The sequence below is a fragment of the Aquila chrysaetos genome, chromosome 26 (assembly GCF_900496995.4).
Source record: "Aquila chrysaetos chrysaetos chromosome 26, bAquChr1.4, whole genome shotgun sequence".
Taxonomy (NCBI): domain Eukaryota; kingdom Metazoa; phylum Chordata; class Aves; order Accipitriformes; family Accipitridae; genus Aquila; species Aquila chrysaetos.
This window is the reverse complement of record NC_044029.1, coordinates 7,455,370-7,481,614: the sequence shown is the minus strand read 5'-3', so window position 1 is coordinate 7,481,614 and position 26,245 is coordinate 7,455,370. Positions and strand designations below refer to the sequence as shown.

Genomic DNA, 26,245 nt, shown 5'->3' with positions numbered 1-26,245 from the left:
AGCAGGGAGGTTGGACCAGATGACCTCCAGAGGTCCCTTCCAACCTCAACCATTCTGTGATTGTCATTCAGTGATTCTGGGAACAGTGTAATATAATGAGGTAATCTAAAGCAATATAAACTTTAATAGGTTGAAAATAGTTTAAATTTTACTGGATAACAGAACTCTATTATCATGCAAAATAAGAGGGTTTTTTTTGACAAATTTCTTATTTTGTTTAATCAGGCATATTTCAAGAATAAACTGCAGAGAACTCTCACTGTGCTACTTCCAGTGATACCCACACTTTTCTGACTTAAATGAAATGATGGGCAATATAAAGAATTTTGTCTATAGAGGTCTCACTCTGTGATTTATTGTCATCATTTTATTACCAGGCCTCTGAATCCAGCATGTTTCACAAAATCTAAACTGCATTTATTTTAACTATGCGACATAAAACAGGAAGAAAAGCTATTAAAGGTTTTCTTGTATTTGGCAGATCACTCTCAGTCACATATCAGCATGTGATATTAATTCATGTGGCAGAACAAATACCTATTAGAGACCTAAAACTGTACAAAGAATTAAACTTGATTTTCATGACATTTAAAAACAAAACAAAACAAAAATTTTGTGAAACTATTTCTTCCCTGTCTGGTAGACAGTAATAGCACTTTATTATTAAAAACTATCATATACTCACTTAATTACAAAAGCATTAGAAACTTAGCTTTTCTTTCCTATTGAATTGTTTTATTTGTAGATCTTATACAAACACACATTCATTGAATTCAAGCTGACCTTATTTGTGAAGGTCTTATTTGTAAGAATCTGAAATAAACTTTCTCTGCCCAAGTTCCCCCTTTTCACTGTATAATCCTACCATTTTGTTTTTGCTGGCTTCTAAGCTCATACAACTGTAAAGTTTTGGTTTTTATTTTAATGATCACTTCCTTTAGAGCATTATATTTATTGTGTTAAAAATATTAAATTGTGTTCTGTATTAAAGCTGGCTGCATTTGAAACCTTAGTAAATGGTCTTCTTTCATGTGGAGAAAAAGGAAGAAAGAAAGAGTGCTCTAAATCATAAGCTAATGGAGCGTAAAATTGTCATTATCTAAATCCGAGTGATAAAAGCCTAATCATCATCAGAAATCCTGATTTTTGTATTATTCTACAACTTCAGATAGACAAACTATTTACATTGCATTTTAAAAGATGACTTAAGAATGAGTTTTCATTTATGCAGGTCTCAAATATATGATAGTGCCTTTTGAAAACAGATTCCTTCAGTATACTTGATACCAGCATTATTCTTTCCCTAAATACACAAAACCACAGGTAAGGAGAAACAGTCAATACTGTTTCATTTTGAAACAATGGGAGTAAAAACATGTCCTTTGAAAGTCAGAATAAATTTCAGAGATAGATGCATTATAATTGAAATACAAGTAATTTATACCTTTATTACCATCTCCCTCCCCGACTCCTGCCATGTGGTGTTGCTTCCTCACTTCTGGCATTAGAGTAACCCCTCTGAAATGGGAGTATGCAGGATTTTTTTTTTTTCCTCCTATGTTATGATCTAAGCTTACTAGGCTGAATTAATTCATGAAGTGGTCAGATGAATACATTATGGCGCAACAGAGCTATAAGTAATATACAGCTGAGAATACAGAAGGAAGTAAGGAAAAAGGACTGGTATCTCCAGTGAGCTGTTAGATTTGCTCAGCTATATCACTGCTCTGCAATCAGGTCATTTCTGTTTATTTTTATAGATATTTATGTTTGTGTGTAGGTACAGGTTGGTTTTATACTTCATATTAATGGAAGCTGTATATTGAAATCAAGAAAAAAAGAAGCACTTTAGAACAATCAGTATGCCATTGCTTTTAGAGGTATCTAATCTGCAACTGCTGGCACTGATAAAGAGAAGAGAAAAAAAAACAAGAGAACTTTAAAAAATATTTTAGACTTTAAGGGGCATTTTTTGCTAAGAGAGAGAGTATTTCATTCTTGCACTTTTTGAAACCTCTCTAATGCATCACCAGGAAAGCACCCGTCTCCTCAGTGGGCAAGAAGCACCTCATGATTATCTGCAAGTCACCTTTCCTAAGAGGAGCTCTAACATCTTCATTTCTTCCCTCTTTGTATAACTCCACACAATGAGCTAGGAAATAGACCCACAAAATTTCAGTCCGCTTTACAGTACCTGAGAGTACATAGCCAACAGTAACAGTCATAGAATATTAAAAATAATAAGTGACAAAGATATTAAAAGACAGAGCAGGGAAGCAAAATTTGAGACAGTTGTCAAGAGGCAAACTGAAAATAGATTATTTCTTGTTCAGACTAGAAAGCTGAACAAATTGCTATTAGACAATTATGCTAGCAGTTATTTTACCATATTCAGAATTTGGTAAACTTAGCCTTATTTAGGCTATAGTCTTTCTAATGCATCAGAAATTATTCAGTTACAATTTACCCATTACATTTCACCCCTTCTTTGTAATTTCTATCACATAGTGTCAGCCATTAACTTAATTGTACAACCACTGCCAATTTTCATTCATACATAATAGTTAAAGCCTAGGAAGATCAGGTTATTTCCTCATAGTCCCAGAAATTAACAAGCCTACCCTATTCCCTTCCTTTTTAAAGGACAAAAAAAATAATCATAATATACTTTCTAGATCTTTGTTTTTTCTTCTACATAGGTGTCTTCCCTTGAAGCTTTTTCTTCTTGGAGAGGTATTAGTTTTTACTTATTATCCCTAATAAAAGTATCTATAAAAAGTTCACATACTCACTAGGTAATACACTCTGAAAAATCAAGTTTCTATGATCGCTTAGTCTTTAATTTCTTGCACCCTCAAGAATGTTTCCATTACTGTCTACTTTTTACTTTCAGATCTTCCATGTTAATTATCTCCAGTCCAACAGCCTAAGATACAACACTCCAGTGTTCAAGGGTGTAGTGCTCTAGCACAAAGAGTTCTTGCTCTGGACATAAACATGACCATGTAACTACAGGGATCATAGAAAAAAAAATCTTGCAGATCTGAACTCATCCAGATGTTCTTTAAAAAGAACACTTTGGGGAAATCAGTTTACAATACAATGACATTCAGGCTATCAAAAAATCAACTGAAAAGAGAGTGAATGGAATATTCAATGACTTTTTTCAATAACAAAAGTTATAAAGAAAGCTTCTGTTGACAGGCAACCCTTTTACAAAGTAATACTGTTCTTTGCAAGCTGAGTGCTATATATATTTTTCTCTGCTCATTGAATACAGTTTCCTGCCACTAAATAACTGAGCTTAATTTCTCAATGTCAAACCACTGCTGATCTCTGCATCCCATGCCAGCTTTCAAAGCAGACTATTTGTTCTGCAGAAACCATGTACAATATTTTACTAAAATGGCGGTTTTCTTATTCTTCCTACCAAATAAAGAAAATATAATATTAAAAAAGTAACTATTGCTCTGTTCATTCAACATCTGTTAAATAGGAAATGACCTTTTTGATAATATTTCCCTTTCTCTCACACACTTTTAGTAATATTACTCTTCACCTCCTAGTTTCTTTTGGGTAGTGACCTTTACTCCAAGAAATTTGTGTCCCCCTACTAATTTGTAAGTATAGGTTTGCTAAAGTTCACATTTATTGATCTTTCTAATGTGATGAAGTCTCTACAAGCTACTCTTAGGTCCTTACAATAAAACAACAATGTTCAGAGATAAGAGAGTTTGGGATCCTTTCCCTTCCCTTGTAATGTAATTCCATAATACAAGATCCTAGGCAGCAGTTGATAAAATCTAGAGATGATCTGCAAAGCACAGAGAAATAAAAGCCTTTAAGCCACTTACACTGACTTCTGGCTTGTTATATCTCTCCTTATGCATTAAGTAAACCACCTGAGAGCTAAAAATTACTGATTTAGCATTATCAGTATTTTAAGATTTGAAATACAAGATTAGATCCTAACCCGAGAGTTATTCAGATTTTCCATTTGTTCTCATGCAGATTTTCACTAGGAGTTCCATAATTTCTCATAACTAACAATGATTTTATGATAAAGTTGCAAGATTTTTTGAAATAGCAGAAATATCAGAAGTACTAAAAAGGAGTTTTCATTCACATAGGGACCTTCAGGTTGGGGGATTGCATCTGAACCCAAATTGCATTCAGTAATTGTAGCAAATTCCCTCTAAGCTTTACACCTGAAGCAGATGGAAGAAGATTACATGAGGAGATCAACCCTTTCAAATTACAATAGTTTATGATGCTCATCTGCATTTTAATCAGATATAAAGGATTTATTCCTGAAGTACATCAAGAAACACTATTTTCACCTCCCGAAATGCATCAGAGAGTTTATAGCTAATCAAGCAAAATATGTGGCACATTTTCACTTTGTGTATCTTTCTCTCTGGTGTATGCAGTATTACACAGCTATAGGTGTCGGTGATTTTATTAGCAACTATATCTAAGCCTATCAAAATAGAAACCAGAAAGTGATTTCATACGCCAAATCCACTTTGTTAAGGATTTAACTCCTAAGCTCAACAAAAAAGATGAATTTATGGTTACATTAGATACATTAGATAATGTTATTTTATTAAAAATGTAGTTCAATACAATACCAGCAGATAGATAAAACAGATCATGTGTAGTCAGAGACTAGGAAAATTACATGATTTGAAGGTACCGAGAATAAAGACTTGTCATGTTCCTCCTTGTGACCAGAGAGAGCATGAATTGCAATTAGTTTTCTCACACACAAAGACTGAATAGCAAAATTCACCACCTGAAAAAGTATGTCTCATGTTCCTGACAAATAAGTACAAGACTGATATTGCCAAAATATTCCTATACGGACAATTATTTCAGGAAAATTATTTTCTCTGTTGAATTATAATCGCCTTAATTCATAAACTAATAGTAAGTCAAGTGTAAGTGAAATTCAATGGCCTAGAAACAAACGTGTGTCAGCAGATTGCTAACAGTGACTTATTTAATTCAACTATTGGAGAAAATAAATTTAAATAAGAAGTATTACGAATGCATTTGCAAACCATGTTATCTGAAGAATGATCTACTACTAACAGGCAGCAAATATTTTGGAAGAGGAATACAGAACAGAAACATGTCTCCATCACCTCATTAAAAAATTACCTGTATTGCTTGCTACAAATACTATTTTTTCTGTGGGAAAAACAAAGTTTTCAACAATTGATTTTACTAGTATTATGAACTAAAATTGGATTTTTCTGTGTCGCTAAGGAAAAGATCAACAGAATAGATTTAAGCAGGTATGAAATGAGGATAATGCTAGAAAAGAAGTTAACAGGAAAGTAGAGGGATTAAAACAGATCTCTGGTATCACTGTGTGCTAGTGGAAAAAGACATTCAAGCCATATTTCATTATTAATGGCACAGCAAAGTCAATCATAAGAATAGCAGATGGAGGGGTGTGCATGATGTTGATACAGCATTTCAGGAAAATACGTTTGCGTTTGCTTCAAAACAATGTGATAAAATATTTTGTAAATAGCAGCTTACATAGTTTAGAACAGTATTTTTAAAACATTTTCTGTTTTATAATCAAGGGCGCAGTTTCTATCAGGAGGATTTGGGAATTCTGTATAAGGATGAGGAATGTTTTCCAAGTGTTTTCAAAGACACAGACACATAACAGAATCATAGAAAGAATGGTCTGGGTTGGAAGGGACCTTCGGAGATCATCTAGTCCAACCCACCTGCTGTGGTCAGGGACATATTTCACGAGATCAGGTTGCTCAAAGCCCCATCCAACCTGACCTTGAACATTTCCAGTGATGGGGCATCCACAACTTCTCTGGGAAACCTGTTCCAGTGCCTCACCACCCGCACAGTGAAAAATTTCTTCCTTATGTCCAGTCTAAATCTATCCTCTTTCAATGTAAAATCATTGAGCCTTGTCCTGTCGCTACAGGCCTTGGTAAAAAGTCTTCCTCCATCTTCCTTGTAAGCCCTCTTTATATACTGAAAGGCCACAATAAGGTCTGCCCAGAGCCTTCTCCAGGCTGACCAACCTCAACTCTCTCAGCGTTTCTTCATAGGAAAGGTGTTCCAGTCCTCTGATCATTTTCATGGCTCTCCTCTGGACCCTCTCTAAAAAGTCCATGTCTTTCTTGTACTGGGGACCCCCGTACAAAAGAAAAGCCTTCTTTTAATAAACAATACTCCTTGGAATATGTTGTATATAACTAGCCCTGAAAGGTGTCCTTATTGCTCTCACAAGAAACAAAAATGGTGATTTTTAAATTTTTCATGAACTTTCTTTCTCCTTGAGGCAGTATCTGACCCACAAATATGTAAAGGATGAAAAATGTCTGAGAGATAAAAGAAATGCTGATTTATATAGCATTCATTTAATTCTTCTTGGTTTATATTGTTTTAAGTAAGCGTTTTACATATTATGTTTAGTGTAAAGGACTGATTACATAAATATTCTTTAATCTGTCTAGCAAAATCAGTATACTTGATGACACTAGTTCGACTGAGGCTTATTTCACGGAAGACATCCAGCATCAAGTAAATGACCAAGCCCTGACATGACAGCTTTGTCAGCCTTGTGCTTATTTAACTCTTGCCATGTCACTTGAATATTTCAATTAAGGTTGGCCAGTCTTGTTTTCTGCTTTAGAAAAAAAACAAACAAAAAAACCCAAACAAGCAAACAAAAAATCAAAGGAGAACTACACTCACCCTACTTGTAAATCCACAAATGAAGGACGTTTCTTGGAGTTATACAGAGCACCCCACTTTTCATTTGCCCTCCTGTCACACCTAGTAGATTTGAAAACTTGAATTCTTCTTTTAATCATCCCAAGTCACATAGAGACTAATTTGTTTGCAATTCCACTTCTCTATTTCCTTTCTGTAGGTGGGGTTTTTTTAACTTACAACTTAAAAACTACCACAAACAAATTTTAAAAAGCAGTATGTTTAGAAACAGATTACAAAGCTCCCTTCCCCTTGCAGATGTCAGATGTTTTAACACATAATTTTAATAAAAATGCCTACTAAATACAGAGGTTTCTGCTTTCTTAAACTGATTTGCTTTAACGTTTAAAATTTCACTTACCTTTTAACCTTGCCAAATCTAGCAGTTATCTTAAGGGCTTGACAGTAAGTCTCAAGGTCACACAATGAAATCGAAGATACAGCTGCTTCACTAAAAAGTCTGCAGAGAGAAAAGAAATCCATGTAAATCTTTCAGAATACTTTTTTTCTCTCTCTTTTTACCCAATGGTTCACTTTACAAAATCATTTTACTGTGTACAAAATAGCTAAATTTGATCAGGTTAACATTCTCTTTCCTGGTGCTAACATGGGCCAATCCACACACTGTGAATGAGTAATTCATGAGAAGAAAAACTTTTCAGAGAGTAAATGGATATTCTTGGGGCAGAACCACAGAATTTGCATTCCTTACATGTGGTAACTGTTCTGGGAGAATTCATACACATACCCCTCATTGTTTCAGTGGAACAGTGACATTTCTATATGCATATGAAGATAAAAGCTGTAAAAGACAAAATTCCAACGATCCTTTTTTCAAACTAGAATACAGCAGAACCATGGCTGTATATTATTGTTTCTCATTTATGTGATGAAGTGTTTTAGTGGTCTAGCCGACAAACACCTGCATGCAGTCCACTTAGAATGGTAAGAGAATGACAGAATTATCATTCTGAATTATGAATGGTTTGGGTTGGAAGGGACCTTTACAGATGCATCTGGTTCTTTCTCAGCGAACTGCTCTTTTTAGTTTGTTTCCGAAAATAGTAATGAAATCTGAGGTGGTGTTTAGGGAGAAAATACTTCTGCTCTATAGCAGAGACGGACTCAGGTATTTAAGAATCACGGAAAGTTATGAACTAAGCTGCTGTTAGTTGCTTCTCATCCATTAGCAGTTGCCTTTCCACTAAAACATGGTACCTGAAGTTAAATGCCATGCGAGTATACCATACTGTTGCGGTTTAAACCCAGCCGGTAACAAAGCACCAAGCGGCCGCTTGCTCACGGCTCACTCCTCTCTTCTGCCCCCCCCCCGCCCCCGCCGCCGGGCTGTGGGATGAGGAGGAGAAAACAGAAAGCAACGCTGGTGGGTCGAGACAAGGGCAGGGAGGGATCACTCACCGATTATGGTCACGGGCAAAAGACAAGCTCAACTTGGGGAAGAAACAAAATCAATTTAATTTACTATCAATCAAATCAAAACAAGGATAGTGAGAAGTAAAACCCGACCGCAGCACACCTTCCCCCCACCCCTCCCTCCTTCCCGCCTCAACCCCACTCCCGCTTCTCTCTCCCTCCGGCGGCGCAGGGGGTCGGGGTCGGTTCCTCACACACCTTGTCTCTGCCGCTCCGTCCTCCTCAGGGGCAGCGCTCCTCACGCGTCCCCTGCCCCGCCGTGGGGTCCCCCCACGGGAGACGGTTCTCCGCGAACCTCTCCAGCCTGGGTCCTTCCCACGGGCTGCGGTTCTTCACGAACTGCTCCAGCGTGGGTCCCTTCCACAGGGTGCAGTCCTTCAGTCCCAGCCTGCTCCAGCGCGGGCTCTCCCACGGAGTCCCGGCCATCCTGCAGGGCATGCCCCTGCTCCGGCGTGGGCTCCTCTCTCCCCGGGCTGCAGGCGGGCATCTGCTCCCCGCTCCCCTCCGTGGGCTGGGGGGGGACAGCCTGCCTCACCGTGGTCTTCCCCAGAGGCTGCAGCTGGATATCTGCTCCACCATGGACCTCCCTGGGCTGGGGGGGGACAGCCTGCCGCCTCGCCGCGGGCTGCGGGGGCATCCCCTCCTCCGCCGCCTTCCTGACTGACCTCGGTGTCTGCAGAGGGGTTTCTCTCACACCCCACTCCTCTCTCCGCTGCAGGTTTTCCAGCAGGTGGGTTTTCTCTTTTTTCCCCCTTCTGAAATCCGTTCTCCCAGAGGCGCTGCCGCCGTCGCTGAGGGGCTCGGCCTGGGCCAGCGGCGGGTCCGGCTGGAGCCGGGGAAGCTTCGAGCAGCTTCTCACAGGAGCCGGCCCTGCGGCCCCTCAGTCGATACCGAACCCCGCCACACAAACCCAAAACACATACATACTGTCATACAGAACCCATGAAGTACCATCATCTTCCCTTTAATAGATGTTTTCTAAACTGCAGAGTTTGAAAGGTATCTTGATTGAAAAATGGGGGCATAATGAATAAAGATTCAACTTTCCATGAGATGACAGGCCATTCAGGCAGAAATGTGTTTATTTTCTATCAGCTCAAATCAAGCAAAAATATTTAGCTGAAATATTACAGCTTAGACTGCTACCCCCAGTGATAGGATACATCCAATTTTCATTTTCCTTTTGGCAAATCTTTATGCTGACAAATTTTAATAGAAAAATGTACTTTCAAATGTATATCAAAACTTTTTTTTAAAATAGAATTTTTGGAGGCAATGTCCCTTTATGTTGGATTTAGAAATATTTTTATGAGCAAAAAATTTACCAGCCAAACAATAAAACAAAATCTGGTGAGGGAAACAATAGAACAAAATTCACTGAATTTTCTAGTACTGCTGTGTGTCCTGTTCTCTGCGAGAGTGTGCTTTAGATTGGCATTTAAAGTCTAGAATAGGATTTTTGTTGTGCATAAGAAGAGACACCTTTAGAAAAAATGACGCAAAGCTTGTAAAAGACAATTAAGAAATAACGTGTAAATCTGGAGTGCTTCAGGTACTTTGAATTTGGATTTCTCACAGGTTCTCACAAGAGGAAGAATTCTGGAGAAGAACTTGAACTGTTCCAAGTTCTTACCCCCTGTTGTGGCTAACCATTTATACATTGCACGCAACAGACAGAAGAATTCACAGAAATCTCACTATACATTTAATAAAGCAACCTAAAAGGTATGTTAAATTTCAGTAGTTCTGTCATGTCTCTTGCTCAGTCTGTATATTTGATATTCTGTCTCATAGAAGAGAGAGAGTGAACACTACTGAATACCATGATGAATTAGCAAGAACCATTATTGTCTAGGTATGCCTGTGCTTAGCCCTCTCTTATACTCTTCTTCAGCTTGTGGGGAATGTAAAATTACTTACCTAATTTAGGAACAAATTCCCACAAAAAAAGGGCAAAATAAGTGATTCTGAAGATGTTTATCAAAGGCAATCATTTGTTACTGCAACACAGAAACAGGATGTGTGCATAATTCAGCTGTTTCCTGTTTAAACATGCATAAAATCCCTAAGACAGTCTCTGTTGTAGAGCTTGCTGAACAGAGGTGCCATTAAAAGGCAAAGAACTTCAGACTTTCATTTGTTCTGTGACAAGAGTTACATAAGGTGTTCTTCCTGACCTGCTTAGTTAAATGTTTTTTGAATAGCACCTTACTATTAGCATCTCACACAGCAGGTCAGATTTGTCCAGCAGTCACTCACCAGTTGGATGCTGAACATCACTTTTCATGTAGAAAATAGTCTTAGAACTAATAGATATAGGCTCATGTGGCAGTATCAGAAAATGTAAGTCTCTAAAGGTTTCTTGCCAAAGTATACAGCACAGATGAAGATCAGCAGGTAATAGGATAAACACAATGTTGTATTAGCAAACCAATTGTGGGATTGTTTTAGTTAAAGTACAGGAAAAATGGAAACGGTCAAAGTGAAAACAAAGTCAAAGCAAAACCAGTATGGGAGTTGGTCTCAAAAGAGCCTGTACATGTACCAGTACTAACTCAAGTTTATCCATAAAAGGAAGATTCCCCCTCTTAAACAATAGGTTTTATTTAAGTTCAAGATTTATGACTGAAGTAAACCCATGGTTCTTCTCTGGCTGAAGTTACATTAAAATCAGAACTCTCCATGTTCTTAAAAATATGTATCTCTCTGTATGTATGTCTGTATAAAAAAATAAAAAACAGGCCAACTTAGGTAAACTGGCTATGTGTCCCTTTAATTTCTAAAACTTTGAGGAAAATAAACAACTCCATATACTTCGACTTAAAAATATGAATCTCCCACTGAAATAATTTAAACTTTTTTTTTTGAGACCCTTAGGAAAAAATATGTGTTAGAAATTCACATTATACACAATATTTTATATATATATATATATATATATATATAAAGCACACAGTAATACCTAGATGCAACTCAAAAATTATAACTGATAAACTAAAAAAACCTGAAAACCACCTTACAACTTTCTTTGTAGCTGGATATTGTGAGGGAAAGATTAGTACAAATAAAGTCAGAGATTATATTGAGGAAAACTCTTTGAAAACCTTAGACCAACTCTGTCTACTGGCTGTAATTTTAGGAGTCTCAGGAAAGAAAATGTAAGTTGGAATGGAAAAAACCCGTATATGTGAAGTACCGCCTCTGATTGACTGACATGAAAAAGTTTTCTTTCTACAAAAGAATTGGTAGGATGAAGTATAGTTCATGGAAATAGGTTTATTCTGACTATAGAGACACATGTAAGTTTAGGGAAGTGCATGACACAGCACCTACTAGTTTGTGTACTCTTGCAAGAGATGTACAATACCAGCAACTTAACCAGCACTGCAGAGAGGATAATGCTAATACTGATGTTCTTTGTTTAGCAACATCGTTCAACCATATATTAAACAAATTCTAGTTATCTAATACTGAATGATCATCTAAGAATAGGATACTTAACACTCAAATGCTATTTGGAACTGAACAAGAAAGTCAAAGAAGAAAACAGGGATTGTTCATAGTAATGTGTGCACATTACAAGAGATTTTTTTGTTGCTGTCACTGAACCACTGCTCATCTGGAGACCACTATACATGATTGCCAGCCACCTGGTTCAGAAATATACAGGCATATGGCACAATTATTAATACTGACCCAAAGATATTGCAGTAAACATATTCCAAGTTTGAAAAAACATTTGATAAATAGTCATTTAACAAATGTAAACAAATGTGTTCTATGATAAATTATATTCTAGAAACACACATGCTTTCACTGCCAAAGCAAAACCTCCTGAATGCCAGAAGTTCACTATAGTTTGGGGAGTTAAGCATGTTATATCTATGACTTTCAATTATATCCAAGAAAATTAAATGGAAAGGAGAGCAGTAAAATAAAAATATAACATCATGCTGATCAGCATTCAAATACAAAATGTTCTGAATTAACTCTGAATTAGCATAGCCATTTTGCAAACACAGATATAACTCTTAACGTGGTCTTAAATAACAAGCCAAAATTAATTAATGTCTTAGAAACAAAATGGTAGAGATAGCAACTACAGTGGTCAGAAAAGAAAAAGCCCAGATCTAAATGGCAGTTAAAAAAAAAAAAGGCATTACATATTTTTAAATGAATTAACTGAAATATATTTGAATAAAAAAATCCCAACATATCCTTACACCATTAAATATTTCTTTCCTATTACAGCACCCTCCTACGCTCTTAACATGTAGTGCCCCTGTTACACAAACTGGCTCTTGCAGTTGTGTGTCAAGTATGTTAACACTCAGCTGTCTCTTACTCCGTTCACAAATCTTATTCCACATTTTTCATTCAGTGCATGAGTCAGTCTTTTGCAGATGAGAGTTCCCCCAAACAAACAACTTTATTGGAAATGCTTGTAACCTCTGAAAAGTCAGACTTAATCTTGAGCTCTCACAGTAGTAGAGTGTCTGTAGCATCCACAGAAAGGACAATATTTATGATATGTATGTTTCCAGTACAACTAATTGTACTTTAAATGAAATTTCTTGTGTTATTACAAGTCTCCAAAGAATTCACTGTAAAAATAAAAGCAGCTTTCAAAATACGACAAAAATTTCAGGTGTTTTCTTTTGGAAAGCTTTATAACTAACTTACTTGTACCTTAGAATACAATTAGAAACCTTAAAAAACTGAGCTCTAAGATATTTTAAAGTGAATGAATTATGCTTTAGTGGAGTATAGATAATTATCTAGGTACACAAGCCCAATTAGTTTACAGCATATCTAGTGTTCTGCTCTTAAACAGTATTTGTATTATGCTTCTACCTGGTTTTGATTTCTGTACTTGAAGTAAAATTTGCTTTGATTCCTTCAGACCTATAGACAAGAAAAGTATAACGGAAAAAACCTCACTTTTTTACATATTTCTTCATGTCAGTTCTGAAAGCAAACTATACTGTTAGTGACAGATTCTAATGTATATTCTTGTTCTAAGAGTTAGGGAAAAAAAATACTTCTGACGTGAAATACACCTGACAGTTTAAACAAGCAGTTCTCCTTCTTGTTGACCTACAAACGACCCTAGTTGCAAGGAGGCATGGAAGGTTGTAATGTGGGAGGTGGATTATCTTTCATTCTCTAATGAGTCACAGAAACTGAAAAATCCTGTTAAAAAGGTTACTGTCAATTAACTTCTTCAGGAAAACAAAGCTGAAGAAGAATGAAACTGTGACTAGGTGAAGAGCTGTCTCTGGGGGCCAAATCATGGAAAAGATGTGTTTCTAACCCTCCAGTTGTTAACCTTCATCACGTTAAATGTCCTAAAGTGAAGATTATAAGGTGCGAGCTATGGACAAACCTAGAAACTACTGAAATAGATTATTATATGTACATGCTATATGTAATTATAATAAGTTATTAGCTACCAGCAGTTCCTGCTACTGGAAAGGACAACTCAGATTTTACAGATAGAGTTTTCAGCTGTGCTTTAATAATGCAGTCAAACTAGTCTAAGAAAATGATAAGCAAAACTATGCATTGAGGGGGGAAAAAAAGTGTAAATGTGATTGGTCTAGCCAGTGCAGATAAAACACCAGTAAAGATTATGATCCACCTGTAGGTTTTAAGATATTTCTTTTTAATTGATTGATTTTGGTTCAAATTAAATGAAGCATTATTTTCCTCTCAAACTTCCCATGATAAAAGTGTCCTATCATTTTCCAGTTGTACTTTCTTCTAGATTTTCCAAAAACAACAGGTCTTCCAGGCTTAAGTTATAGCTCTGCAGCAGGAAGCACTGGAAGGATTGTCATTCTTCCTGCTGTATAGATTGGTGCTAGCCAAGGCATACCAAGCAGTACGGTATGAACACGTGATGGGATGGTGTTAAGAAGAGAGAGGCAGACTCTCCACAGTGGCACCTGGTGGCAGGACAAGAAGCATTAGACACAAATTGAAATACAGGAAGTTCCATTTAAGTGTGAGAAGAGGCTTAACTGTGAGGGTGGTCAAACACGGGACCAGGTTGCCTGCAAAGGTTGTGGTGTCTCCATCCTTGGAGATATTTGAAACCTGGTATCTGAAGCCCTGAACGACCTGCTCTAGCTGACCCTGATATGAGCAGCAGGGTGGAACTAGAGGATGTCCAGAGATCCCTGCCAACCTCAGCCATTCTGTGATTCCATGAAACAGACATAGAAGCTCTATAACATGGTCAAGTCACTCAAATTGTGGACCTTGTATCCCAGGGTGTTATGCTCCCAAGGGAGCAGTCACAGAATGCCAGGTTCAGGAATCCCTTGCCTACAGCCAGTGTTCTCAATGTTTCCATGACTACTGGATCCAGGCTATAGCTTTGCCACTTGCTTTCTTCCAAGCAAGACCTCAGAAACACTGGGACTTGCAGCAAGGTATCAGGTGGTCCAGGAAGAGGCCTGTCAAAATACTATCCTGAATTCAACTACTCCACAAAACATTTTGAGTGAAACCTGTCAAAGATGAAACGTAGCCAAATCAAACTTCATCCTAAACTGCTGCAGCTTAATTACCTTATTTTAGTTTAAACTTCAGCTATTGAGGGTGATGTGTGGTTTGGCAGATAGCAACAGAGCAGGAATAGAGATAGACCATACTTTTTGTAAAACTAATCCAATTGTCAAAATCGTAAACCAACCAAACAAAAACCTCTTCCTCCAAGCCCCCGCCCTACCCAGTAAAGAGTACTTTGGTGACATGCAGCTTATGATATATATCAGTGAATTCATTTATTTGGTTTACGCTGTTGTGCTTGCCTTCAAGAGCCAGAACAAATGTCGAGCATAAGAGTTTCTCAACCTTATAAACAGGCAAACCTCAGTTAAAGAGAAGAGAGTGTCATAACCTTTTATGTTTACTATAAAAAATAGAAATGTTTCATGAAAGTTTATGTGAATATGTGTGCTCATATATAACTAATATTATGTGCCTTTGTAAGAAATACATCATATTAGAGGTGGTAATTTAGTTTTCAACCTAGGTAACTGAAAATATCAAGGTCCAGTAATCCTAAATTCTACCTGTTTTGTGGTCAGACTGCTTGTAACTGACTATCAATGCAGAGTTCCATATTTTACTTTTGACTCTTCCCTTTTTAATCTGTCCTGATACTCTATTTCTTATTAGCATAACCGCTTAACTTTACTTATTTCAGCAAAAGATAACTTAGTCTAATAAGCCCATTACAGGCTCATTAATGTCAGGCCTCTAAGGAAAGATCTATATCAGTTGTCTTTCATCATTCCCCTCTCAGACAGTTTCTTTCTTTTTTTTCCTCCCTCAAAACTCTTCTGGAAAGATGAGAGGCAGTATGAGCACTTCACTCATTTGCCACCTGTCCAGTGACCCCTACCATTTTTCTTTTTATACACTTGTCTTCCCAACTCTGTTGTGGGTCAGCTTTATCTCCTATCCTTCACTTATCTTGGAGATACCTTTTTTGTGTTTCATGAAAACTCCTCAGACAAAATATTTAACTTTCTATTTCTAACTGACCCATAACTTCCCCATTGTGAAAGCTATGTCACTTCTGGTGATCCAATTTTCATTATATTTTGAGCATCAGTCTCCTCCTAAATGCGATTCTCCTCTGTGACCCTGAGAGGATACTCTCAGATTGCATACAAACAGAAAAAGTAGCAAAAATCCTTCTCTGAATTCTTTACAAATTATTTACAGCTCTTCCTATCACACTGTAGCTCAACAAATCTTGCAGATAGTTATTTGTGCATCAAAACACCAATCTGTCTGGTTTTCCTGTAGGTTATCTCAAGTGTATGAAAATGTTAATGTGGTTCACAGAAATAAGAGGGTTACTTCAAGGTCTCCAAAATCCCCAAAAGAAAGATGCTGTAGTTATAATATATTTGCATGCGTAAACAACCTGTGCACACCAAGAAAAACTGGACTTTCACCCTTTTGTGGTTAAGATAAAAGGGATTAGAGAAGCACAGTGACGCCGTATATCACTCTATACTGAACTTATTGTAGGCTGAGGTGACTGAGTACCTTTGCCATTTCACTACATTTCATGGACACTTAATCCATTCTGAACACTACGTAGAGCTACATTATTTATTTGCTTGTGACCTCTTTATATGCAAAAGGGTGGTCCTATAATTCAGCTTGGAGTTCAGCGTTATCTTTATTTCAATGTATTTCAACATCTTAAGCTCTCTAAATGATACACAATGTAAAACCTTTCCTAATGGGTCCCAGAGAGCAAGGCTGATAAAAGGTATTCATTTATCAAAAGCTCTACTTCAGCCATCAGCATGTTCATCAGAAATGACAATACTTTTTTAGTAGAGGCTCTCAGGAACTCAAGACACTCATTAGAGATGCACTGCTGAATGACAACTGTATAAAGAAAGAAAAAGGTCACCTCGTTGTTAATTGGTTGTCCATGTTGCATCAGCAATGCTAACATATCTTACATCAAACTAATTGTCAGGCAGCAAAAGCGAAACATGTCTCTAGATTCTGCACTCTTGATTAGCTATGTTAGGTAATTAAATTATATTAAAGTATCATATAAAGAAAAGATGCAAATCAAAACAGGAAATAAAAATTACGCACATAGAAAATATGGTTTTTCAGTCCATATACATTAAGTATTTTGAAACTTTTAAAATTAACCTTAAAAGAACATACAAGAGTCTTTTACTGAAAATAAAGAACCTTAAGATTAATGATGTAATTTATTACAGTAATAATAATATAATTTATTTCTTTATTAAAGAAATAAATGAAATAAGTTTTAATATACCTAGGGAAAAAAGTTTTTACAACAGTAAAAGACTGAATTTGATAATAAATAAGATTCCTCCAGTGCATTACTATTCTGACATTTATTAAACAGCTTGCCTTGTTTTGTAAGCATGTCCTCACCACCATATTTCACACTGAAACAAAACCTGTGATTTTGTACACAATTTTTATTTCTTCCTCAAATCTCCTTATGTAAGTGTCAGTAAGCTTTCAGTGACAATCTTTCTTTACACAGAACATTTCCAAAACAACAAAGTTGTTATTTTTTTTGTCCTAGTAAACTGCTATTTGTCCCTGTGAGAGGTAGTGACTCCCATCTCTGACAGCACTGAGTGGGTAAGTAGCTTGTGAACTAGGTCCTGTTGAGTTCAATGGCATGTTTTCATATCTCCCCAGTTTAGTAGATTTCATACACAGTTTGAAACGTCAGGTAGACGTAAGAAATATCACTGTTAGGGTTACTTTAAAGTGGATCAAGTATCACCTAGTTTACAGAAAAATAAAGAAAAATGCACAAGATAGAAGCCATACAAAGTAACTCCTGCAGCAAGAGATTGCAGAAGCAATTTCATTGAAAGATACATTTAATTTCAAATTATTTGACTGTTGAAAAAGATTTAGCTAATTTTGTTATTTTCCAACTATTCTCAGCAGTGTTCATTCACCAGTAATCTGAGTTACAGTAGCAAGAAGAATTGCAAAGGAAAATCTCTCTACTGACTTGGACTCGTGAGATCCCAATAATCAATGTCTTAAAGTCTTTCAAGTCTATTGAAATTAACCTCAAAACAAAACCAGAAACTTCACACAGCAAAATAAATAAATCATTAACTTTATAAATCTGTCATAGGTGAGAGAAGAGATCAGTAATACAATTTTACAGGTCTAATTCTATTCCCTTTCATTATGTTTGTTGGCTGTGGTTAATAGAGGGAATTTAATCTGTGCAAGTTCTCAGGGAGTTAATTTCAGCTTGGACAATTTATATTAGTTAGGGTGGATTCTCTCACATAAGACTGGTCTAAGAAAACACAGAAATAAAGTATAGCATTAAAAGAACAAGATGGAAACCACAGAAGTTTTAAAAAAAAGAAACACTTTCAGGGAGCCAGCTCAGTTTTGCTGTAGGCAAAACTAACACAACTGAGAGAAGATAGTGAAGACATTTTAGATAATATATTCAATGTAGGGCAAGATTAAGGTAGGGGTGTTTTAGGGCCTCAGGGTAAAATTTGAGGTCTTATATCCTAAAATACTGATAATTCTGGAAGATTCTTAGAAGCGGGGCATAGGGTTCAAAAGAGTTCTTACAATACGATTTTTCACTGTAATACAAAACCAAAAACAAAACCAAAATCTCTTCTTCACCAAGCACTTGCTGAAGAAAGACATTCCTGCAGTCTGGCAATATAGTGTGAGTTTCCTGTTTTTTAATTATTTGCACTTGATACAGTGAATATTATTAAAATGTAACTGTCACATTTTATGTGGATTAAGTACATAATACAGTCAAAGTTAAGAGTTTAATTTTCACTTTGATTCCAGTGTATGTGACACAAATAGATAAATATACCAACAGAAAAACTGTGCAACAGTCATCCTCAGTCTGTATGAGAACAGATTTTGTCTTTTAGTTGAAATTAGGCTAGTTTAAATGGGCTAATTGTTGATGTTCTTGCCCTGTATTCACTTAATCCTTATTCATGAGAATTTTTCTTAAAAAGTGCACTAATCTACATAATCTTAGGAAAATCCATGACCCTAACACAGTAATACACTTTCTTAATAGACTTGATTAAGATCTCCCCTAGAGATCTGCTGATATAGTAAAACATAGCCTTGAAGCATCTTTAGCAGTATGGATGTAGAGTACTCCGGCACCAGACCCCAGAGGCTGGGGTGTAGAAGACTGGAAGGTACCACCAGGGGACTATAAACAAAACCTCTCACAAGTAGGATTGGTTTAATTAGCCAAATCGTGCTTTCTTTATGCTCTACAATCGCTGAGCAACCGAGCTTAGTAGGCCTGTAGAAAGCAGCTGTTAAGATGGCATATTCAGAGTCAGAGTATTTTTAATAAACATCTATAGTTATTAATGTTCTAGCTGTTTCATGATGATATAGCTAATGCAGCACAGACTAAAGCAGGGAAAACAACATCTCATAATGGACTCTTCAAAACTTAAGAGAAATATCTGCAACAACCTGATGCAATTTAGAATACCTGCACCAGTACAACACATTTTACACTTACCATTACTATATGAGAAAGACTTAACTACTTAAAGAGCAGAAGAAAATGCTGTTTGATTTAAGTGATTAGCTTCAACTAGCACTTGTTAAGCACTGATGTGAACAAGAAAAAAAAGGGAAAACAAAATTCAATAAAGTAGTACTTAGGCCATCAAAACTATAAATATACAGTAAGGCGTTTTTTCCCCTCATTGAGTTACTTGAGATCTATTCATATAAGGATCTTCATATAAGGAATTTTAAATATCCTTAGAAGAAAGTCAGTCATGCATACTTGACAAGCTGCTTGTCATCCAACAACAAGAAAATAGGATGCTTTATGCATAAACATTAGCATATAATGAAAATAGATCCCTGAAATAGCATGCTGAAAAATTTCCATTATCCTAGAAATCTATACCATAGTGTAATGAAACAAATAAACAAAACCTTAAGCAGTTATTTTTGTAAACATCAATTACAGATCACAGACTATTTAGCAAAACAATAATTAAAAAGGAAAGACTAAAGGATACATGCCATTCAGTACATTACACAGGCTGTGAGATGTGAAGTTCAAGAAAAAGGGGCATCACAAAAACAGTGATACCAGAGCAGAACTAGATTCAGTGACATTTCTGGCAAAATGAAAGAGGTAATCATCAGTAAGCATATCAAGTTGTTACAGGACAGAGGGTTTGCATCTTAACTCTTAAATAAGTTGCAATAATTATTTCAATACTAATTAAACTTTCATCACATGAAACATTTGTTTGCTCATGTCTTCATGTCCTAGAAGATATGAGAGGCAGAATTTTCTATTGATTAGAAATCAAAACAAATACTGAAAGTCTTTGGAAGAGCTCTGAATTTCATGCTCTGAATAATATCATGAGTTGTCCTGGTTTTAGAGCAAGTGTATTTACTAGATAAGGATGACTTCTTGCCTGTTAAATCCCCATAGATTACCTTAATTTTAGTAGTTTTTTTCAAAAACAAGACCCAGCCAGATTGCATTGTTCAGATTTTCATGTTGCTGGAAACATTTCACATCTTAAAATATTTAAACTACTCCAAGAGTAAGTAAGGGGAAAAAAAAAAGAAAAAATATGTTCTTCAACAAGGTCATGTTAATATGCATGGGGTTATTTAAGTGACAAAATAAAAAATGATTAAAGGTTTGACCTAAGTGTAAGTATATACAGTTTTCTTAAACATATATGTATAAGAATATACATATAAACAGAGAATGTCTAAACAGAGTTGTGTTCAAAAAGATTGGGAAAACAAGCAAAAATACTGAGTTTTCACCCAATTCTTGTCATCTATATGTGACTTCTTCCTAACAAAAATAGTATTAATGAAAACTTCTTCTTCCTATGTTTAGCGTAATTTCAAGGCTGTGAAGCCTCATAGAGCTAAACCCAAAGTTACTTCCAGGTTACCTGTAGTTGACACCTCCTATGGATATTTCTCTTTTGTGTGTTGACTTTTTGGATGCTTCATCTCTTTGGTGTGTTAATTAAAGTTGGACATGAATACACTGTGAATAAAGTGAGTCAGATCATATCTGAAGCTTAAATGAATTGACCCTTAAAGCTTTGGTAAAATCCATATCAGCATTTCAGTTAAGACCTGGATTTTCTGTCAAAATTCTTAGAGCTCCTAGATCCAGGAGGTGCAGGTTAATCATAACCCTAAAGCCAGAAACATAGACTCCATTCCAAAGTTTTGAAACTTCTTTATATCAGGGAGGAAGTTACAGGCCCAGTAACATATTCTCGCATCGTCCTGTCGTGCAGCAGGATCTGGAGGTAAAAAATGTGCAGTGCACCCTGCAGCTTCCCAAAATGTGTGCGAAAGCATGCTATTTTGCTTACCAGGTCATTTTTTATTATTGTACCAAAGAAGAATGACTTTTCTGACCAGCCATGCTCATATTTAAAAATTCAATATTTAAAAAAACTAGAAAGAATGAAGAATTAAAGAACAAAAGACCTGCATCTCCATTTGGTATGAGTAAGTGTATGTTCCCAGATGTGAAGGCATTTAATAGCAGACAGGGCTGAGCTACTCTATCAGATGCATCTGACAGAGAGAGATGGCACTCTTTGTAAGTGTTTCAAAACTTGATGCAATTTTGTCCACTTGAATCCACAAGACATTAGAAATCCAAAATTACAGTTTGTAGCAATAAGAAGGGGGTATGGATTCAGCTCACAGTTCTGCAGACCATTTCCAGGTGAATTGTTTGGACATGAGGTTGGACAGGACAACTCACTGAGTACCGATGACCATGCTCAATACAGAGTATAGCAATGACCTGCCTTCGGAACCAGGTATGGTGAAGACCTGGTTTAGGTTGCTGCTGAGATTATAGAAAAAGAGGAAGAAAGACATCAGTTTGTGAGTCCTGAGAAGGCCAATCTGTAGAGAAAATGGCTTGGGCAATCTGTGCCAGGAGGATGTAACAGTTCTCTCAAAGACCTGAACCAAACCTATGCACATACAAAATAAAGGACTACTCAAAAGACTCTGTTGAGGCAATAGTTGGTTTTCAGAGATCAGTAGCTCCTATACTCTTAAAATAAAATAAAAAATACAGCCTTATTGCAGAAATGTCTTAAACCTAGTCTTAAACCTCTTAACCTGACTTAAACCTCTTTCACATTGTTCTTGATATGTGAAACCACTGAAAGACAGCAGTCCACAGGTGCAAGAATGCTCTAGAAAAAAAAATGCAGCAGTCCTGGGAAGATGACTTTGAACATTATTTTCTTACACTCTATGGTCTGTGGTGAAAAAATAAAGTTAGATTCAGTATCTGCATTGTGTAAGTTTCTTACACAGTCACCACGTAGACTGACAGGTTTTTGAACCCCACTGCATTCGGTGATTGACTCCAGCCACAATAGTGACATCTTTGAGTGAAACAAATGGGATTATTTCCTGAAAAGAAGGGGGAAAAAACAACATCAAAACAAAACCCACATTAAAGTATCTTTATCATAGCTCCTAAAGCACTTTGTCATGTAGATAACATGGAACACCCATATCAAGGAAAGTTTAATGGAGATGCCACAGGAAATCCTTTGGTTTCCTTTTAACCTTCATTGGATGTAAATTATGAATTCTGAAGGTTACTGAAATCATCTATTTTCAGATTGCCACTGTGTTACTCAGAATCACCATTGAAAAAGTAACCAACTATAATAAAGAGCAGATTTTTTTTGTATTACTTGCTTGACCTCTCGTCCACATTATTCAAAAGTTTGTGCAAGAAGCTGAGTACTTCTTTTGGCTCTTACTGCTGCTTAAAGTACTCAGCAACTCACAAAAATCAAACCCTAGGCTCTTTCACAGAGTCATCAGGAATTATAGAGGAAGATCTCCAAGACATTAAAAGAAAACAAAACACACAAGCAGTTGAAATATATTAGAAACCAAAAATATTTTGAAGTCAATGCCACAAAATTTGCCCATCTGCTCCGCAGTCATCAGACCGGAAAATTGAAAAAGGCAAGCTCTGATAAGAACTGTAGCTGATGACACAATTTTAATTAAACTATGCTTTTGAGCTTTAAACTTTAAAATATGCTTCCAGTTTTCTGCATTTTAGAATTCTGTACACAGATGTGTATTAAGACTCTGAAAATCAGATTTCATTCTCAACAGTGACAAAGGCAAGAATTTCCCAAGACCAAACACTAACACTGTAGCAAATACCAAATAAGCACAATTTCCATTTAGAAAATAAGAAAGAGAGAGACTGACTTTTTAGTAATCGCATGCAATATGCATCTCTATAGCAAGAAGGATATACTGGAACTGAAAAAGTAGTACATTTGTAGGACTTTCATGAATCCACTTTGATAACATTTCAACTCATTCTTCAATTGTTAACAGTCTTACTTTGTCAGCTCTGGAACAAAAAACTCTACAAGTACCACTAAGACAAAACTCAAAACTACTAGACAACGTGGAACCACCCACATACAAATTTATACTTCCATGGAATTATGGCCTTGCTTTTAGTGCCTGACAACCTTGCAAGAGGATGAATTGCTAATAATACCAGACACTGCTCTGAGACTTTCCTTTTAGCTCAAATAAAATCCCTGTAAGGCTTCATTCCAAGCAAAGTTCAAATGCCAGCAAAACCTGCAGACTTTAATGACGCTTGGAGTAAAAAGACTGATTTAATACCACTGTGGGCTTCTACTATGTACAAGGGAACTCTCAAAATTATTTTGTGTGGATTGGTAGTGTATTGCTAAGGGGCTTACAAGAAGCACTGGTCATTTAGGGGATTTTGAGAAGTACAATCTTTATACGATATTATTAACTGAATCAGCTTTTGATGTTTTCCTAGAAATAGATTAGGTACATTTTCCAGCAGATCACTATTTCAGTTTAGTCTGCAGGTTTTATGGAGACAGAAAGCTAAAACTCAGTGTCAGAGGTCATATTGAGTGAGAAGTGACAGGAGTTACATTTTTGGCAAATAATTCTCTCTTAAGTACAGTGAAATATTAAACTAAACACACTGAAAATATAAAGTCTAGAAAGGTAACCAGTATTAAACAATATATTACACTCCCTGATCTGCTTGTATTTTACAAAATCTGATCTTTTGTAAAGGGAAATATTACAACATTGCCTTTATGAAAAGTTTTACGTGTATGATAAAAGTCACCAGAACCCAAACCTCAAATGATTTAAATCTATTGGAAATTTCTGAAACTGAATTATATAAAGCCCTCTTTACTCTTGTCCTAAGAAAGCTTGTTACATATTACATAGAAAAAAAAATTGAGTAAACTTACTGGTTTTTTAAATTTTAATTTCCACAGAAGTAGTAGCAATTACATTACTGTCCCCAAAGATATACTTGCCAAAAATTTTTCTTCTAAACCTTTGTGTTTGGAATAAAGCTATCATGATGTACAAGGCTTACATAATGTGTAAGGCTGGGTCTGTTTCAGCTATGTACAGAGACAACACTTTCTGTCTGCAAAGCAAATCTTTTGTTTTCCTCAGTCCTCTGCCTGTCAGATGAAATGTCTATTATATTTCCAAAGGTCTTGACTGGAAGAAGGTGAACTTGGTGTTCTGTTTTTCATAGTCTTAATCCTCAGGTAAACTGATCTTCATTAGAACAGACACCTGCTTTTCCTTTCACCTTACAGTGGATGTTTTCCTCAAATAACAAGGACAGACAGCTGCTGAGGTGGCTAACATCCAATCAGACAAAGAATCAGTGGTTATAGAGCACTAGAGAAGGTGAAGAAGAAAGTGGTTTACTGGAAAAGAGTGACACCAGCTCATCTAGTGCTCCTGCACAGCCCGTGGTATTCCTACTGGTGGTAAATGCTTCCTTTGGAGAGTCTAGCTGTCAGAGGTTAAGTTTTCACTGAGCATAACTTTTTCTTTCAGAAAAAAATCCTATCAATTATTATTTTTCATGCACAACCTAATTATGCAGAAAAAAAAAAGAAAGAACTAGCCTACCTGGAACAGAGACATAAGAGTGCAACTGCTACTGCTTCCTACATGTACTCATTTCAGAATTGGATCAGGTGTTTACTTGTTCAGGTTGAATTTGTAAGAAAATGAGGCAACTAGCTGTGTTATATGGCACTTCATTTTCAGAATAATTTATTGGATTACTATAGCTCCTGGTGTCACTCTAAGCAGGAACATATTCAAATGTTTCAGCTTTGTCCTTGGACTTTTACTGCTCCCCTCAAAAGGTATGCGTTTGTGATGCCATAGGATCATGAGCAGCCATTAGTTATGAAAATTAAATGATCTTTTATATGCTTAAGCACTTTCTGGTGTATTGAATACAAATTACAGTTCAAAGAATATAGTTTATCTTCCTCAGAGAAAAAAGTCTTCTACATAAAATAACCTGTTCACATTTTTTGTCAACTGTGAGCTACAGACCACCTGAGCACAGCAGAGAACAGGTGATTGCACACTTTAGGTTCTTCTGTATAGTACAATAACAAAAAATGTGAGATGGCATGTAGGACTTCAGGGTGAGTGACATATATGAGAGGCAAGATGCCTCCAGCACTAAAAAACCTCTGAAATTTCTTGAGAAGTAGTAGATACAAATACAAAGAAAATCGGATAATTATTTGCTGGCCCACAACATAATGAATTTTTTACTAAACTTCATTTTAGCAGAGCAACAGAAATCAGCTGCTAAATTAAAATTAGTGCTTTCTTATACAAGGGATCCTGTCCAGCTTGTATTAACTTCATGAGACATAATGAATATTACTTTAAATGAATAGTTTCACAGAGCTAATAAACCTATCAACTAAATTCTTAGAAACTGTTTAAAAACCAGATTGATAACAGTTTAAGCTTATGTATGTACACACATTTCAGTAAAAATCCCCAAATTCTTAAAACTAGAAGGAAAGCAATTCTAATCATTAAGGGAAAAGAATTGTGTGTGTTTTAGTAAATGATGTACATTTTACATACAGTAAACACCTTAAATATATAAGGAGAGGTATCTTGAACTAATGAAGTATATTGGGTTTGCGTGGCAAGGTTTTGGTAACGGGGGGGCTACAAGGGTGGCTTCTGAGAGAAGCTGCTAGAAGCTTCCCCACGTCCGAGAAAGCCCATGCCAGCCAGCTCCAAGACAGACCCACCACTGGCCAAGGCCGAGCCCATCAGCGACGGTGGTAGCACCTCTTTGATAACATATTTAAGAAGGGAAAAAAAGTTGCCGGGACTCAGAAACTGCAGCTGGAGAGCGGAGTGAGGGTATGGGAGAGAAACAAGCGTGCAGACCCACAGGTCAGTGCAGAAGGAGGGGGAGGAGGTGCTCCAGGCGCTGGGGCAGAGATTCCCCTGCAGCCCGTGGGGAAGACCATGGTGAGGCAGGCTGTGCCCCCGCAGCCTGCGGAGATCCACGGTGGAGCAGATATCCGCCTGCAGCCCATGGAGGACCCCACGCTGGAGCAGG

At 36.6% G+C, this 26,245-nt stretch overlaps 1 protein-coding gene across 3 annotated transcripts in view; it reads right to left on the bottom strand.

The window, feature by feature from the left end:
* MGAT4C (MGAT4 family member C) overlaps window positions 1-26,245 on the bottom strand; it is a 419,270-nt gene that overhangs the window by 310,672 nt on the left and 82,353 nt on the right. For all 3 annotated transcript variants that reach the window (XM_030003157.1, XM_030003158.1, XM_030003159.1), the window contains exon 2: window positions 7,118-7,216. The gene's annotated coding sequence lies outside the window, so the exon portion shown is untranslated. The remainder of the gene's footprint in view (window positions 1-7,117; window positions 7,217-26,245) is intronic.